The sequence below is a fragment of the Synchiropus splendidus genome, chromosome 1, assembly GCF_027744825.2.
Source record: "Synchiropus splendidus isolate RoL2022-P1 chromosome 1, RoL_Sspl_1.0, whole genome shotgun sequence".
In the NCBI taxonomy this organism is placed as follows: domain Eukaryota; kingdom Metazoa; phylum Chordata; class Actinopteri; order Syngnathiformes; family Callionymidae; genus Synchiropus; species Synchiropus splendidus.
Window position 1 is genome coordinate 17,405,086 of NC_071334.1, and position 14,760 is coordinate 17,419,845.

Sequence of the window (14,760 nt, forward strand, 5' to 3'; positions counted from 1 at the left end):
ATTTTTAGATTTGGAAAAGTAAGCTTGACAAGCATCCCTCATGGTGGTTGTTGCCTGCAGTCACTTATCCTATAAGAATATACATTAAGAAGAACAGTGAACTTGAAAACAATAAAAAAAGTTTTGTTTTTTTTTTAATGACTTAGCGATGAAGCATAGAAATGAAATTTGCTTCATCGATAAGTAAAATTCCTGCTCTGTAAACAAATATATCGGGAAAGTGATTCAAACCTGAAATGGTAAAAGTATAAACTAAAACTTGCTCACGCTTTGATAAACAAAGACCTCAAATTGACAGGTAGAACAAAAGTGCTTTCATGTGTTGTGAGGGAGACTTTTGGGGTTCCCCTCATACCTTTATTTCCTCTCCGTGTACCGTGATGCTGCCTGGAAATTACTACTTGGTGCAGCAGTCACGCAACACTCCAGGCCAAACAAGTTCTGTCACGGCTCTAGATTGGTGGGTGAGCAAGTCCTGATCATAACTTTGATTCTGCAGGAAAAAGGAATGTCGCTGATCTTGGGTGGGAATCCCCCCGTGAGACCACAGGCAGGTAAATGTTTACCCGAGATAAGAGCGAGGTGACCTGGGACTAAATTGTCCCACATTTATGGCACGATAGGAGGCCTTGCTCGGTGTAATCTAGATTTGGGGGGCGCTGCTGTTTCCTGCTTTATGCTGCAGTGGGATTCCACTTCCTGCAGGATTTCCACGCCTGATCCAGACAGGCAGCGATAGTGAGGCAAAAAATAGACACCACTGAGTTCAACGTTTCAAAATAAATGTGCATTCTGGATACTCTCTGGTTATGTGACTGCGAAAACAATGAGGAATCTGGATGTTTTGGTACTATAGCGTCATCTAGCGGCTATAAGAAGCAGTGCAATGTAGGGAAAGTCCATTAAAGTTTCCCTACCTTCCTTCCTTTCCATTTCAAGGTTGTTTAAAATAAGTTGCAGCTCCTAAAATATGAGGCTGAAAGTTGCCCAAAACATCTAAGTGGAATATGATGCAATCTGCTGCATTGGAAAGGTACACACTGGATTTGGGCAACCAGAGAGGGATGTGCTGCAGAAATCCTGCCAGGCATCTTTCTGTTTGATGATAATGCAGAACGTGGTATCACCGTCCATCTTTCTTATGCTTTTAAGTCAGAAATTCATATTTACTTTATCACGAGTCTAGTTTGCAGCATCTCTCAGTCCCAGATTGACTGTATTCTCGTATATAGTATTATCATTGTGACTTCTACTTCCTCAGCATTAAATTAGATCCCAAATTGAACCTGCTGTTAGACCCTACACCACGCTGCGAAAATGAATCTGCCGGGACTTGTATACCTACGCACACATGAAAACGTATCCACATCAGGGAGAGTTTAGCGCAGACTGAGGGCGCAGGCGGAATTAGAAGGTGGGAGCACGGCTGTGACATTAATCCCTCTGCAATATTAAATCTCATTTAAACGGCAGATTTATGGCTTACACTCCTAATGCACATTTTGACCTTCACTTTTCAGGAGGGAGGGAAACAGTCTATTCGACTTCAGCAACACAGTAATATCCCGTTCACATGCGATGCTTGAATCACTGTAATTTCTGATACCAGCCTTCTTCAACTGGGATTTAGCCTGAAACTGGTTGGTGCTAAAAGACAAGGACAAAGAAGCCATTCAGGACGACCATTGGAAAATCAATTTGCATTAGCTTTGTTAGGTTCATTGTTTTTCCACCGAGACTCACACCAAGTAATTTAAAATCTCAATACAAGTTGTTATATTCAAAGATATATAACTCCCTTTCATTCAACCCCTGATAGGATTTGAACACGTGCTAATGCTTCACTCTGACAGAGGTTGTGAATTGGGCATCACAGCAATGCTCAGTGGAATCCTGAATTAACATGGAGCAACGCGCCTTTCCAAAAGACGTTGCACTGGCAAGAGGAATGATTACATCAGTTTTCACTTCCTGATGGACTTTGTGATTTAAAATGAGGTAGTCGTCAGTGTAACAATGAGGTCATTACCCAAGTCTTTATCATGGAAACCATCGCGCGTGGGCAGGTTTTGGGCTACGAGATTTTTTTCCCCATATATGTGAATTCTATTTTTCCAGGGACTTTCTGAGCTTCAGAAGGTTGTTTTATTTACTTTTAAAGGGAAAAAAAACTTGAAAAATAATTATTTCAGTATAGCAAAGCAATTGATTTTATGTTTTCAAAGTAGTTATTCCTGTTTTGGAGCTATTTCTTGTCAGTTTTTCATGTTAATGTCTTCCACCCTGTATTTCTGACTAATATTTTTCTTGAACTGTCAACACACTTGTGTGATTCTCCATCCTCCAGACCTTCTGCCACACATTTCCTTATCAAAAAAGAATGGAAAAAGCACTTTGAAAAAAAAAAAAAAACACTTTCAAAAATAATAAACTAAACTAAAGCCATAGATAAATTATTCTGAAAAAAAGTTTTCATGAATTTATTTATTTTCAAATTAGCAGAATATGCTTTCTTGCTGCATGTCCCAATGTTGTTTTATTATGAAATATTTTATTTTTGCAAAAAAAAAAAAAAAAAAACAGGGGACCGGCATGAAAATCAAGATGGTTTCACCATGCTAACCAGGGAGGAGAGCTATTGCTTTGCTATCAGTGTGAAACAGGAAGACTGAGGCGGAGAAGACTTGTTTGCATTTGTTTGTCGAGTCAGTAACCTTCTTTCATCTTCTGTTTGTTGTGTGTTAGAGTGTAACACCAGCGCTCACCAGAACACTAACCTAATTAATGATTGGTTGGTTGCATTAGATGGCTGATGTCGAAGCAGGTCAGTCGCAAATAGCACGTCTGTTGCACGATTGCATGACTCCATGACTTGGATTCGGGAGGTAAGGCTGTGGTGAACTGAATTTTTTTCTTCACATAATCGTGTGATCCATCATCGCATGAGTCACTTATGATGAAATAATGAGTTACTGTTAACACTGCGGTGCCGACACCGACTTTAATGTCAATAACAATGGCATGATCTCCCTGGTGTCATGCTGAGGTTCAAAGTTCATACCAAGTTTTTGCAGAAATAACTCTTGGAGTACATTATGGTACTTGTAGGATTCATTTATTAAAGGTCCACGTAGCCTCCTGTATCTCTTCCTCAGCCAAGTGACAGATGCCTGTATCCTGGTTCAGTTCCTGCACCAGATGGGGAAGATTGAAACACCTCTCTAATGTGGCACCCTGGAGGCATCCTGACAAGAAACCCAACACTCACCGACATGTGCAATGTAGAGGAGTTCTTCGGTATTGTTCTGTTTTAAGGGCGAGCCAAGACACCCTGTGAAGGAAACGTCTAGGTTTTTGGGGACAAGTGGTTAATCCCTTGACTTCTGGTCAGAGGATCAACCAATGTGTCATTAATATTTGAGTGGAGTGTTCGATGCAACTGTGCCAGACACATGACAGAGCAGGGATCAGAAATCTCTGAGATCCTTGTCCTGGGAATTTTCATGGCAGAGGTTTGTCGGATGTTCTTCTCCATCATGACCGACTAATGCAGCGTCTTCTTCATGATCCCGGGTTCTATCTCTCAGGAATTCATTAGTAAACATGTATTCTGCTTTGCGATCATGTATGTGGCACAAGACAGCTATGGTATAAACCAAAACCTCTGGTGTTAATGAGTGTGGCGTTCATCATTAACTCCACATAGCTAAAAGCTTCTCTAGTCAAACATCCACTCTGTAAACACTCCCACACAGGCACCATCATTTTTCTCCATGTGGGGGGTTACCGGAGGTGAAACAATGTGTGAACAAGACACAGTCGCTCCTCCTCAAAAGATAAACTCCCCATGATCAGCACTTTCTTGACACCTAAGGCACAGCGTCCTCCTCTGAGTGGATGGAGCCGGAGAAGAGTCCGAAGGTTCAAGGGAAAGAATGAGGGAGGACGGGGCGAGGACATCCTGTGGAAGTTTTCCTCCTGCGTGTGCACACCTGGCCCTCCTCAAATACCCCTGTCAGCTGACACAGACCAAACCTGCGTGTGTGGAGATAAGACACGGATGTCATTGGAAACCAACCCACTTTGTGTACTCAAGGATTTGTAATTTACAACTGTTTCAGTGGTGTGTAAACTCATGTTGTTGCGTATCGTCATTTATTTACATCACACTGTTGACATTTTAACGTTTTACTTCCTCCATAGCTCTTTCCTTGGTTCTGTCCTGTGGCCTTAGTGAGAGAATCTGGCATCAGGCAGAACTACACCATTGTTTCTGTTAGAGCATGCTAATATATATTATATGTTGTATGAATAAATATATTTTCTAAGAGTCACCGGCATGTCTGACTCAAGGCCAGAGGGCCTCCTGCAGCTAGGACTGCATGATTTGAGAGATCATACACATCTGTGTTGCTGTTCCGTGTTTGACCATGTCTACCCTCTAGCAGACCTTCAGTTTATGGGTCAACCTTGTCTATACATGACCCTAAATCATCTCAAGAGCTATGAAGACATAAGTTGGGACACGAGGAGCTCTTGGAAGCCACTTTAATAGCCAGTGCTCTTAGAGGACTGTGGACGTAAACACAGATCAACATGAAAGCGACTTGAGGGATCCCGAATTTCCTCTCCTGCTCTCTTTTCCATGACATTTTTAGTTTCTGGCTCGGGACAGAAGGACTAAAAGCCACAATTTAAAACAGATGATAACAGAGTGAAAAGTGTGTGTCGTGTCAGCGGCTTACTTCCCCCCATTATCCAATAAGTGTGCAGTGTGTCAAGGGCCAACATCATCCCATTATCCAGCGACAGGGCAGCATGCCGACAGTGCCCCGAATACACAAGGGACAGTGGATATAAACAAAGAGTCATCATCACACACACAGAGGAAGAGTCGAACAGGAGCCTTTTTAGTGAAACTCTGTCTGGTTGAGCTCCAGGCTGGTATGTCCACTGTAAACAAAGAAAAAAAAACAGCTAGATTGGGCTTCTCTCTGTTTTTCTCCTAAGTCACATGACGTCACAAGCCACATTCATCATCCATCCAGTTACCGCGAAACCATCTGAGCTAATTGTCATAAAGATTTCTGTGATCATGTTCCAGGAGTGAGACAATGAGGTGAAGCTGCAGTACGTGACAGCTGTGAAACATTCTCACTCCGACACTCGCTCAGCCAGCCGGGACTTGGAGGAATCTGTTTATTCTTTGGCAGATGAGCCTCAGCAATGTCATGTTAAACCCTCAGCTCTGCTAAAATAAAACACACGGCGTGTTTATTAAACAACTGCTGCGTAACCGGAGACCTGAAATGTCGAGGAGGCAAAGCTCTACATTCTCCATGCATAGATGAGTAGTGATATATAGTTTATTTAGGATCGTTATTGCAGGTGGAGCGCAACAGCTTCACACAGTCAGCCTGAACGTTTTGCTTCCCATAGATGCTTTCATGCTGAGCTGTCCTTGAGCAAGGCTTTGAACTTGCAATGTCCCCTGGACGAGTGCACGACATTCCCGCACTAAAGGATTATTGCAGAACCTTCTCTCGCTAAGAAGGCTCCAGAGAGAGAGGCTCCATACATATTCTGTTGAAATACTGGGATAGTATTAAGGTTGCCGTTTCGTTTTCTGCTATTAGCAATTGTGCTTTTACTGTGAAAAGGTAGAATTTGTCAAAACAAACGTCACTTACTGTACAGACCAAAGTTTCCTTTTCACTTCTGCTAGTGCTCAACTGTCACTGTTCAAATGTGCTTATGCTCCTGTCTTTATATGTGACTGAGGTTTCTGTAACATCTACCTGAAGTTGACTGAAATATTGAGGAGAAACAAGTGATGATGCTGATGTTGTCTTCAGTCTTGGAAATGGCTTGAGTTGGTCAACTACTTGTGTGGTTTATTTTGTTTGTGCTGTAAGTTATGATGCCACGACTTTACACATCATCTTTGTTTATTAATCCAATATACATCAATGAAATCTAATCCAGGTAAATGGGGTGGCGGGCAGGGGTCACCCTGGCTAGACTGCTAGTCCATCACATATGGTCAGAAAACACATGATAGACACTCACACCTGGGGAGCGTTTGCAGTCACCAGATTGTCCTGTGTGCTCTTAAAGTGTAGGAGAAGACAAACAACCTTGTGTGTGTTTTTAATGCTGCCACTCCACTTGTAAACAAAATGAAAAATAAACTTCTGAATGAACTGGGAATACACTGTTACAGCACATACCTCCACCAGATGGCAGTAGCACTACAGAGCTTGCATAACACATGTGAAGAAGAGCCCGCTCTGCTGAGAGTTGATGAGTTGAACTCCTTCACAACGACTCACCAGTCACCTATTTGATTTAGTGATGTTCATTATAATAGAGACAAAATGGCCGGTTTCTGCTGACACTTCAATGCGGGGAACCTTACAATGTTCACAACCAAAATAAAACTTCTATGTTAGCCCATTTTTGACCAGCCCTGATAGTTTCAATAAAGTATGTTTGTCTGTTTTGGAGTCATTCAGTGCACAAACAAGCACATAAATGAACAAACAAAGCCCTAGTAGATATTATATACTGTAAGAACACAATAACAAAGTCACCCATAACTGTGAGAAGATGTGAAAGTAAAGACAAATGCAAATAACAAGTAAATAAAACACATTCATTCATTTATATTTCATCTAAGGTAATGAATTAAACAAACGGATTAGCTGTCTGGTATTTGGTTCTTTCATCTGTACTTTATCCAGTACTTAAAGCATGTTGCACATAAGTCACCTATTCACGCGCAATCACAAGCAAGCGGGACTCAATAGTACTATCACATCTCGACCTCTGAGGTTTAGGTTGCATATTCTACAGTATCATGCCACCCTACCGGCAACTATGTCCATTGGGAAATTATTAAATTAAATCACTTTAAGACCAATATTTTTTTTGTTCAGTTTATTTGATAACATCCGACTGAACGAAGCTGAACACGATTAAGGCTGTGTCCCATTTCTTACCCTAACACTAGCACTTAATGCTAGCACTTGGTTTTGAGTGCCTTCCACTATGAAGTGCCCTCCGACGACCAAGTGAAGTTGTGGCGTCCCTAAGAATTGGGACAACACTTCATGATGACACGCGTAAAGACAACGTGTCAAGGGCTGCCGTGCTGTATTTTGTTTCCTGCATATCGAGACGGCGCAGATGATCTAACTTGGTTTGGTGAAGCAACGGAGAAGAAATGGGTGGGGTCAATTCTGGCCTCGCCATGTATGCTGGCCAACTGTTGTTTGTTAAGAAGAAATAAAAACATACTGTTGTACATACATGTTGTATTACTCGGACCAAAAACAAGTGTTAGGGTGAGATGTGGGACACAGTCTAAACCTTCAAACTGACCTTGTGACTGACCGGAGTTGAATGATGTTTGACATCAATGAAGGAAAGTCTCATGCACCAGTTTTCGAGCGATGACACAAACATCAAGATACAGTGAAATCTTGATCTTGAACATCCACTCATTCACAACAATTTTGCAGGAAAAAAAAGTCAACGTGATTTTTTTTTTATTTCAATCAGCCTAGCGTGGTGTCGGTTAACGCTGCATTCACTTCAGATGATAATCAGTCGAATAAGTTATTGTAAAAAAAATCCTTTGATGAATCAGACATCATAGACGGACAGGAAAGAAAGGACGATCGAAACTGAATCTGCTTCACTGAGTTTACGAAATTCTCTGGCTCGGCGGTCGTCATGTTAGAGTGAGTGGGTGGTAAGGCAATCACTGAATCAAAATAAGCAGACAATTTTCAGTTGAAGAGACTTTTTTATCCTCTTAAACTGTGGTCAGTTGTCCGTTAAATGTCTATATGATATGAAGCCTGCGTTTCTCATTCCTCCACCACAATCTCTGAGACATCCATTTACTGTAATATTTTACAGGCTGTTCAAAACAGAGCAAACTGACCACTGTCATTAAATATAAATCACCCACTGTAAAAGTGGATACATTTGCCACACAACATCTGTGTTTTCATTCTCAGATATGATGTTGACGCTGTGCTAACTGTGCACTAATGGCACTGAGGGAAACATCATGGAGACCTGAGAAGGCCAGCGAGGTGCTCACACTATATTAGATTTGTTCTGCGACCATCAGGGGAATGTCTGGATGACTGCAGAGGCAGATTTTCTGTCGCTCCCTGAAGAGACTTTGCTGGAAAGGGCAATAAAACACGTCTCAGAGAACTTTCCAGCAGCAATATCGCAGTCTATTGGAGCGAGTTTACGGTCTTTTCTGATGCGGAGATAGAGAGACTGCCAGGGATGTTGGTACCAAGTTTGCTGCAGTAAAATAGAGACATTAAACATTTGTAGACATCTCTGCTTTATGTGGACGTTTACGATTATGTGATAACTCTTATTTGACCTTTATGTCAAGGAGTCGGTCTGGCGATGACTTGAGAGTTTATGAAAGCGAACACTTCTCTCTAGTGGTCATATGTGCGCACTGCAACTGAGTTTATATGTATGCGATTTTGCTTGGTTGTCGGAGATGTGTAATGTACACTGTACAGTATGTCAGTGACAGGTTATGGCGACAACAACAACAATATTATTATTATTGCTGTTGTTGTTAAAAATCTAAAAAAAAAAATCTAAAAAAAACCAATAATAATAATAATAATAATAATAATTAAGCCTACAAATTTGATTTGGGTATTTAATTTACTTAAGAGGCGAGGCTTCAGTCTGTCGAGGTGTCCCTCGTCTTGTCATCAAAACGCTTGCCAAATGCTTCTCAATATTTCCAACTGATACTGCCTCTTTAAATGAAAATAGGTTAAAAATAAATGAAATTGAAAAATGAAATGAAAAAATTGGCAGCCCTGGCCAGTCAGAGTGGTAGAACACGGTTAATCTAGTATGTTATTACTCTATAATCTATACTATTATTACTATAGATTAAACAGCCAATGTAAGTTAATGACCAGGAAATAAGAATCTTAAATGTTTTCCTATCATTCTAAGATTTGTTTCTATTGTTCTGTTCATGCCGCTTAGGTTTACCTCTCTGTAAATGAGGTTTACCTTGATCCCTTATGACTGTGTGTATGGGAGGACGACATGACGTGTGCGGTGAGTGGAGTTTCAGCCTCATGCAAGCCATCTGAGGACAAGAAGAGGAATAAACATTCAAATGTCTTCATGATTTTACTGCAACAAAACAAACAGTGCACATCAAGTCCACCTAATCCATCAGGGTAGGAGCACAGAACTGCAACACCCTGCTGTCAGCACAACGTCTTGCGAACAAAGGTCAATAGCTTCACGATAAACCACAGGATCGCGATCGACTGATTGGCCACAGCTGCTAAAAGCCTTTTGTCTCATGAAATGAGACAATGATATGACACAAATGATAGGCTTCTATTCAGAAATGCTGCTGACTTTGGTGACCCATGGCGTCATAAGTAGGATGAAGCACCAAGAATACATACACGACCAAGCTTTATTAAAGTTTGGAAAAAAGTGAAAGTGTGTGTGTTTTCTTGAGAGGATGTGATGAGAATTGCAACACTTATAAACACATTTCCGTTCAATACTGTTTATTCATGAGAAATAATGATTGAAAAAGCTATTTGCATTAGAGATTGGAGATAAAAGAACCACACAGTGGATCAATATTCTCTTAAAATGGATTTTAATTAACAAGGTGCACATATCCGTGGCCTTAATTAAAACAAACGCCGCTTTAACCTGCACAGGAAGCCATCTGGACCAGCTGCTCTCCTCCATTCACCTTCTCCTACCATCTCTCAATGGATAAACTGTCAAGCTGGGCTTCAACCAAGTCAACAAAGGCTGAGGCGGGTCGGCGGGGGGAAGGGACCAGTTGCTAAATATCCGATGAGTGATGCTTCTACTGTTTACTCTTCCAGTACGGTCACCTGGACTGAAGATGGTCAAGAGAGATAATGTGTTGTCTGGCGTATTTCAATATTGTGTCAGTGATACATGACGGAGAAAATAATAGAAGAACTTCAATAAACGCTAGAAATAAAAATACAGTCATGTGTACAAGACATGCACACAGACATACTGTTTTCACTCATTCGATTTTTATTTTCATTATTGATCCCCTAATATGTACCTGTACAGACTGAGGTGAGAGTTACTACTGCATCATGAAATCACTTTCTCTCTAAACCATTCATCAAGTGTCAACACTAAATAGAAAAAAACTTTCTTTATTTTTAAATTTGTACAAACATTTTGATTCTCTCTCTATATATCTCTCTATCTCTCTATCTATGAATGTATTGTTATGACAGGAACTATTCAGAACTATTCATCTATTTAGCTGGCCATACAGTGCAAATGATTTCCCACTCAACACAGCTTCCAAAAAACGTTCTATCATTCATCAAAATGAATGAATGAATTGAATGAATGTTGTAACTATTATATCATATCTTCTTAATTGTTGCACTGCATGCAATTCAGTCAATATTTCTTCTTATATGATAAAGAATGAAAAGGAGCAGAGTGAAGAATAGTTCTGATAATTTCTTAAAGTAATGCTTATAATTAAAATAATACATTGGACAAATCGAATTACAATTACAGCTTGAAAATCGTTTAGTCAATCAAAAGCCAAATCATGAACGAATGTAAGAAGAAAAGGTGTTGATCGTCAGTACTGCAATACGCCGCTGTGGGGCGGTAGAGTCATTAAAAGGAAGGAACAATCGAACGGTGGAACTGGAAACAGGTCCAGTTGCGGTCGTATTTTTCAACGCGGACATGGATTTTTATTTTTATTTTTATTTTATTTAAAAAAAATACAAAAAAAAATTGATCTGATTAAAAAAATAAATAAATTTTAAAAAAATAAAAAATAAAAAAACAAATAATTTATTGCCGACTTACAGCTGATTCCACTAAATAAAATCCAAATTTTCTCAAGTAGCTAGTATACAGGTGAACTGTTTAATTTGGCACCAGGAAGATGACAAGAGATGGTTGGTTGGACGGTTGATTGACGAGACATTGCGGAAAGCCATTTCACTACAGAATAATTACTAATACTTTGATCCCACTCCCTGACCATCTTGTCCCACAGGGATCGTTAAATCTCAACAAAGGTGGAGAAAATTCTCCGCTGGATGAGTCAATGTGTTGATGATCACTTCTATCCTTCTTTCACCTCTCTCCTCAAAGGGCATCTGGAAGCACGGGACACCTGTCGTGATTGACCTCTGACCCCCAGCTGGAGCTCTGTCCTCGGGATACTTGAGATGCCCAGTGACAATGTACAGATTACTCGTGCAGATGTACACTCAAACAGGGGATACGACACACGTGCGTTATTACATTACCTACAATAATGCATGGGCTCACCAGCATCGCTAATTGAATCGGAGAGCGTGTGTGTGTTTGTGTACGTGACGCGTGCAGGCTTCCTCTTTGTGTGTTTGAGGAATCCCCATATGCCCGGGCACAGCTTTGTTGTCTCTCTGCCCGTGCCAGTTGTGCATTTGAGGGCAAATACAGCTGCTTATGGAAAACACTGGGCCTCATGGGTGCTATCTGCTCAGACTCATGTTTGTTATTACAACACAGTTTGGCCTCAACCGGAGGAAATGTACTCTGACATTAAGATAACGCAATCTCTGCACACATGCACGTACTAAAAGCCTGGAGAGATGGCAGATGTGATACGGGCACAATACGTGAAGAGCACTCATGGGAATATTGCGAATGGAATTAGACACGAGCCAGAAGTCGGTACCAGCGCGATGACAAAAATAAGTAGATCATAGATGGTGATGATACCAAGAGGGGGAACTAGGAATTGGTCTGATTGTTCACGTAAAGTCTGGTTTTATGAAGGGTGATCAGAAGCCACACAGCTTGTAAAAAAAAAAAAAAAAAAAACCTGACAGATGTGACTGAAAACACGCCTCCTCATCAGGGCAACAGCAGAGGGCCATAAAATGCAAATAAGTGACACTGACCCAGCCTTTCCCGATCAAGCCTCATCACGGCACCGACAACACACTCTCAGGGAATATGTCGCCGCTTCATCCTGAAAGTGGGATTTGCGGGTGTGACATCTGGGAACAGTTTATCTTTGAGATAAGCTCATCTGCTGCTACACTGTATGTCGCTCTGTTTGTGAGATTGTGATCTGATGTGAGAGTAACATCGTTAGTGACACCTCTGGCTACTGGGGTGTGTTTGTCTGTGCGCGTGTGACATGACTGTTTGCAAAGGCTTTATCAGGTCGTGACACAAAGAGCCATTCAGGAGGCCGAAAGACACAACAAAAAGACGCAGCGAGCTTTAAATCAGCTGACTCACCGAGGCTCTTGTTGGTCACCAAAGTCTGGTTTTATTCACGTCTCTCACAATCGTTCAAACACGACCAAGTCTCGGACTGTGGTTTTGAACGGATCATTTCAAGTGTCTTGGATTTTGCAAGATAAAATTCTTGACTTGGCTTCATTGTCAGTGAATTACAAGCAACGCCTGAAGTTGTTAGCACCTGCCACTCTTAAAATAATAGCCATCAGTGGGGGTCACCGTCCTGTGAACTGGGACATGGTTAGTGGGATGGACCACTCCCCATCAATCCAAGAATAGAGTCTTCTCAGCTGATGGGTTGGTCTGTCAAACGGGATGAGCTGATCAATGCGCTCTGCCCAACCCTTCGAGCATATAGACAGAGAGCTCACAGCCAAACAGACTAATCAAGCGCACACAAAAAGAAATGCAGATTACCTGTTGCTATGACGACCGCGGCTGAAGCCATCCACTTTGACGGGGACCTGGACTCAAGCATAGTGAAATGTGATATTGTTTGTTGACCAGATGGCTGCTTTTAACTGCAAACACACCAGATAGAAAAATGTTTTTTTGTTTTGTCTCAGTTCACCGCTGCTCAACCTCTAAGTAACATTTGAAAAAGATTCATGAGTATTGGTGCTGCCTTCCTCATCACTGACATCTTCCTCTTCTTGAATCATGCTGATGGTTGCAGAGGTAGCAGTGGACATGAAGTCTCTAACTTGTTTGTGTTGGGCCACAAAAAAGACATTTTTGGGGGTAAGGAGCTTCCACCTTCACCCTAGCTCATGATCCACCATGGTCGGTATGGTTACGGATCCCCAGGGTCACTGTGTCGGGCGACTTTGTCCTAGTGGTGGACAACCAGTCTCCGCTGTGTTCGTGTGTGTGTGTGTGTGTGTGAGTGGGATCAGGGTGGACACAAATCACCGAAATAAATATGGCGGGTCCACTTCTACCCACTTTAAGATTGATGTCTCACATTCAGTGTGACAGAGCAGCTGGGAATCTCTCCCCTCAACTGAACCCCCCATCCTGCCATCCCCCTTCCCCCAGCCATACACCAGACACCAGCAGCTGGCAGCCTGTCCCATTTAACCCCTCCAGCACTTACTGCGTCCGAGCTAATCACTGGTGCTCTGCAGCACAACCACGACCACCACACCTGCCCCCTCACTGCTACTGTCCCATATGTGGCGTTCTGTGGGAGACTTCAGGATCGAATGGTGAGGCAAAACTGGGGGGTAGGTTTACTAGTGAATATCAGGTGATCACATCATCAATCACAAGCTGTTATGGTTTTTAAAGCCCTTCAACAAACTCATGAATGGTCATGTACAACTCTTGGCCTCATCTTTGACTATAACTGAGGAGACATGGTTCTGGTGAAGGTGCAAACCTTGACATAACCAGGCTCAGGTCATGTGGTAGCCAGATCATTGGGTTTGTTTTTTTTTAAACATGACAGGCTTTGAGACGCTTGATGTAGCTGAGAAGATTAGATTAGATGAATGCAAACAATGTCAGCAAAAGCTGATTCAGCATTTCTAGATCGAAGTGGGTGTGGTCTATGGTTGGTACTGCAAATCTGGGGGTGATGTCAAAATGGGCTTGTGGATGGATTGATGACAAATGACTGGCTTTTTTATTTTTAGAGCAGAATGTATATTGCAAAACAATGATCTCGTAGGCCAAAAAAATATTGTCACAAAACCAAGACACATTAAAATATGCAATGTAAAATTGTATCGCTGAACAGAGACAATCTAGGAGCTCATCTCATTTGTGTTTAAGTACTAAAGGCTCATCTTAGTATTTTCATCTTGAGCGATTTTATTTTGTGTGTGTGTGTGGTTTGCCATTCTTGTGAGCACCAAGTCTTGACAAGGCACCTTCTTTTTGCTTTGTGATTTTTGCCAACTCACCAGGTTTAGGAGGTTAAAATCAGTAAAAGTAGTTTCTTATAATTGGTTGTAAGTTTGGTTCAAAGTCCTAGTTAAGGTGAGCCATTTGTTCTGGATGGTTAGGTTTAGGGTGAGAGGCTGGGGAAAGCATTATGGCAATGAGAAATCTCAACCACAAGGATAGAAATACAAGCGTGTGTGGGTCAGTGTGTGTCTCACAATTTCGTATTGCTCGGTTCATTAGGTATTCTGTGGAGCTCACATATGATACTATCATTATTTCACTTTTTATTCAATTTATATGATGACTTTCACATCTTAAAATGAAAGCAAATACAATATCCTTTAGCATGCACTTATATTTTCAAGGATGTATGCTGTAATTTCCAGTTTCATGTGGCTCTTATTCAAGATAAGACGAACTAAGGCACAGCAGAGGAGCAGAACATTATTTACTAAGGAGAAATTTTAGTTGCGTAAACAATAATTGTGGTTAGCTACATGTAAAAAGAAAGACAGG